Source organism: Rhinopithecus bieti, unplaced genomic scaffold (genome assembly GCF_001698545.2).
Source record: "Rhinopithecus bieti isolate Rb0 unplaced genomic scaffold, ASM169854v2 scaffold_75413, whole genome shotgun sequence".
In the NCBI taxonomy this organism is placed as follows: Eukaryota; Metazoa; Chordata; class Mammalia; order Primates; family Cercopithecidae; genus Rhinopithecus; species Rhinopithecus bieti.
Genome location: NW_016827755.1, coordinates 21,656 through 25,840, shown reverse-complemented (window position 1 = coordinate 25,840; position 4,185 = coordinate 21,656). Strand labels below are relative to the sequence as shown.

General features: G+C 35.2%; 1 long non-coding RNA gene across 1 annotated transcript; it reads left to right on the top strand.

The window, feature by feature from the left end:
• Positions 1-103: 103 nt before the first annotated feature.
• LOC108523486 (uncharacterized) lies at positions 104-1,444 on the top strand. Its single transcript, XR_001883825.1, has 2 exons — positions 104-409; positions 592-1,444. It is a non-coding gene; the product is annotated as an uncharacterized LOC108523486 (long non-coding RNA).
• Positions 1,445-4,185: the final 2,741 nt, after the last annotated feature.

Here is a 4,185-nt window from a genome sequence, read left to right as displayed (position 1 = left end):
GCTCGCTCGGGCGCTCTCTCTCTCTCTCTCTCTCTCTCTCTCTCTCTCTCTCTCTCTCTCTCTCCCTCCCCCTCTCCCTCTCTCCCTCTCTCTCTCTCCCCCTCTCTCTCCCCCCTTCCTATTTTCTCTCTCCACCTCTCCTCTCCTCCCCTTCCTCTCCCCCGCCCACCCCTACCAAGGGCGTTGTGAATAATCTTACTAATCTGTGCCATTTGTAGGTTAAAGGCTGCCTCTTCTCCCTGTGGTTTGGTTTAAAAAGCATTTTCATTCTCTCTTTGTTTACTGCACAGGTGATACAATTTCATGGTAGAAACATCAGAAAGGAGAAGGATGTTAGATGAGGGAAGAAGCAAGAGAGTAATTGCTCCCCTGGTCCTACTCCCCAGAGAGAACCACTTTTACCTTTTTGGTGTGCTGCTTTTCCAGGCTCTCTTCTCTCCCTCTCTCTCCTTCGCTCACCCCCACCCCGCCTTCCCTTTTAACACACTGTTATAGAATGGTTCATGTATGTGGTGTTTCTTAACCTGCTTTTTCAGCAACTAAAACCAAACAAAAATCAACCCATTGAACTTCTTTCCATGTTATCAACAGGCTTATGAAACGTCATCTTCAGTGCCTGCAGCGTGCTCCAGTGTATCCGTGGACCTTAACGTTTCTGTAATCATTCCCACATTGTTGGACATTCAGGTGGTGCCTAGTTCTTTCCCTGTGTTTAAGACCAACATTGCGTGCTCTGTGCTTTGATGAGTGAATCCTTCCTTGTCAAGCCAAATCTTTGCTAGCATCCCGGTGGGGTGGTCTCCTTAACTGTGGACTTGCAAGATCCACATAGAGACATTTTAAAGACTTTTCCTGTGTGTTGCCAAAAGGCCCCCTTCATAAGCATTGTACCGATTTGCACTCGTGCCGGCCGGCGCAGCTAGTAAAGAGTATGCCCGTTTCCCCTGCATAGTCTCCTGGTCACCGTAATTGATGGTATGTGTGTGTGCATGTGTGCGTGTGTGCCTGTGTGTGCGTGTGTGCGTGTGTGTGTGTGTGTGTGTGTGTGTCTTGGCCAGCTTGGCGGGCTGCAAAGGGTATTTCGCTGTCTTCGGTGGTTTTGCTGCAATCCAACACTGTTTAATACCCCCTTCCCCTGTGCCCAATTGCTGTCCTTTTCCCTGTTGTCAGAAAAGTAATTCAGCATCATTGCAGGATAAAAAAATAATCACGAAGCAGACAAGTTAACAGAGGAAAATTAATGTCACCCGTAATCGTTTCTGATGATTACTTATACATTCCTAAAACATTTTCATCTGTATCTGCCCCGTAATTTTATGATATATATGTGAAATTATTGTATATACTGTTTCAATATCTGCTTTTTCACACATAAATATATATTATAGACATAGATTTATAGATATTCTTGAACTTTCATGTCATTAAATATTCTTCTAAAATAGTTTTCATGGATGTTTAGTGATCTAATGTGTGATTGGGCTGGATAGAGTGATAGATATACGTACATATTAGATATAGATATAGGGATATATTTGTTTTAAGTAATTGTTGGACATCTGGGTTGTTTCATTTTGTTTTCCTATGCAAGCCAAAGCTGCCAACAGGATCACAGTGCACAAACATTACATTCATGTTTATTTCCTGAACAAACGTTCATAGTATAATTGAAGGATGAAAAGATTGGGAGGCTTAAAATCTTTTTTTTTCCTTCTTTAGTAAGTGACCTTTGGTAAAGATAGTACCAATTTACCCTCATAAACTACGCAGATATTGTGTGTGTACCTGGATACCTGTACAGTTTTTGAGACGATATTAAATTACTTATAATTTGAGATTTTTTGTTTCTATTTGTTTTAAACATTCATCTTTATGCAGACAATACATTATCAACTAAAAGCATTTTTAAAAATATTCTAAAGAAAAAATTGAAAATCATTCTTGATTCTACCACTTGACTAAAATAGAAAAAACTTTTGAAGCATTTGAGACATACATGAAAATAACTAATACCTCCAAAATGTAATATAGGATGTATGTTTCATTGTGGTATATTTTCAGCATAAGAAATTTTACTTACCATCTTTCCAAATTCTTTAATAGTCTCCTATAATTTTATTTTTACTTAGTGTTTCATTTTACAGATGAACTATAATTTCTAAAATCCTGCCCCTCGATATATTTTTTAATGGCTATGGCTTTTCCATAACACATTTGGAGCTGAATGTTTGCTGACATCAAGAAATATTTAATTGCCTTACATACCTTGCTCTCTGTTGCCAAATACTTCTTCCACAAAGTTTGTGCCCTCCAACAGTGTAAGAGAATGCATATTTCCTTGATCATCTCCTTAAGTTAGTATTTTTTTAAGTTATGGGAAATTATTTAGGCTTGTAGTTTTAAAAAATTATTTCGTTTTACAAGTGCGTTACCTTAAAAAGACACGCATATTATATATGCACAATAGCCACTTTAAAGAGATTATGCCTTTGCAGGCTTTGCCTTTTGTAAATTTTAAAACCATTATAAAATCATACTGAATATATTCTATACTAAATGTATATTCTGTGTGTTCATAGTGAAAGTATTCTGTCAAAATTTTTGTTTAAGTATATGGTAAATACATCTAAAACATCCTTTGCTACTAAATATTCTCCTGCAACTCACTGCCAGTGTATAAGTGGATCAGAATTGTTTTTTTAAGTGTTTCTTCACGTTCAATAATCATTCTCCTATCCATATATAATAATTGCCAACCTTTTGATCTATGCCATGGATCTATTTCAATAGATTTCACCTTCATCTCTCCTCCAATTTTGATAGATTTGGGTGTTTGTTGTTTCTGGTGTTTCCTCATTGAAACCAAAGCCGCTAAGAATATTCTGATGCTGAAATCATTGCTTTCATTCAGTATTGTTTCCTGAACAAACATTCTTACAAACAAATATGGAGTACCCCATTGCTGCTATATAGTACATATGATTTTAATTTTACACTTTTCAATTAAATAGATAATAAAGTTTTATTACAAAATATTAGCAATTTCTGGCTATAAGAAAAGAATTTAAAACTACCTATAACCCTATCTTTAGGGCTGCTTTTAATGTTTTGGTCAGTAGCTTTCTAGGATTGTATTATATACATATACATACATACTTACATATATATACGGAGAGAGAGACAGCATTGTACAATATGTACATATTGTTACATATTATGATTTACATATGTATATATACACAATACCAAATCATGCTTTACATCTTTACATTTTTCTGGAATCTTTGTTTAATAATAAACCTCATATATTTTCATTTTTGTTTTTTTATATCATTTAAAATGGTCTTTGAATATTTATTGTGTATATGAATTCACTCATTTTTTTCATTCCTACATTGTCGGAAATTTTATTTGTCCGCAATTATCCTTTAATTTCAGACCACTATGTTGACTGTCTTTTACCTAAATTTACAGTTATATCCATAATCTTTTCCATAACGGATACTTCTAGCATTAAAAACAAAATTATAGATCATTTTTAAGAACTTATACTTCGTGGTCAAATTCCCACTTATAAAGTTGTGTCAACTTACACGGTTACTCTGTTATTTCCATTCTAAAAGGGTACCCAGTTCTCTGCAAAAGGCTCTAAACTGGGTATTATAATTATTTCAATTTTGCTGTTTTCAGTGGATAAATATGTAATTCATATTTTAAAATTTGATTTGTAATAACATTTTTTTCTTTCATTTCTGTTTTCTGGGCAAACAAATCCTAGAATCATAATGTATAGTTGAACAGAATGAAGAAACAGCGTAATCCTACCACTGGGTAAAAACCACATTTAAAATGTTGTTGTATTCCTTTTCACACTTTTATAAATGTAAATATGCATGCATATTAAAGGGAAAGATCTCTGTATTAGGGTACTTCAGAAAAACAGAACCAATGTATATCTCAGAGAAACAGATTTATTTTGGGAATTGGCGCACATGGTTTTGGAGGCTGAGAAGTCTACTGCCTGCAAGTTGCAGAACCAGGAAACTTTGAAAAAATAGGCAATATAGCAGGAGCAGATTGGGACAATGGGCATTTGGGCCATTTCTTCATGTAACTTACTTATGCCTTTGAAACATACTCGAGCCTGATCACATATATACCACTTCCATTTTATGATAGAGTGCT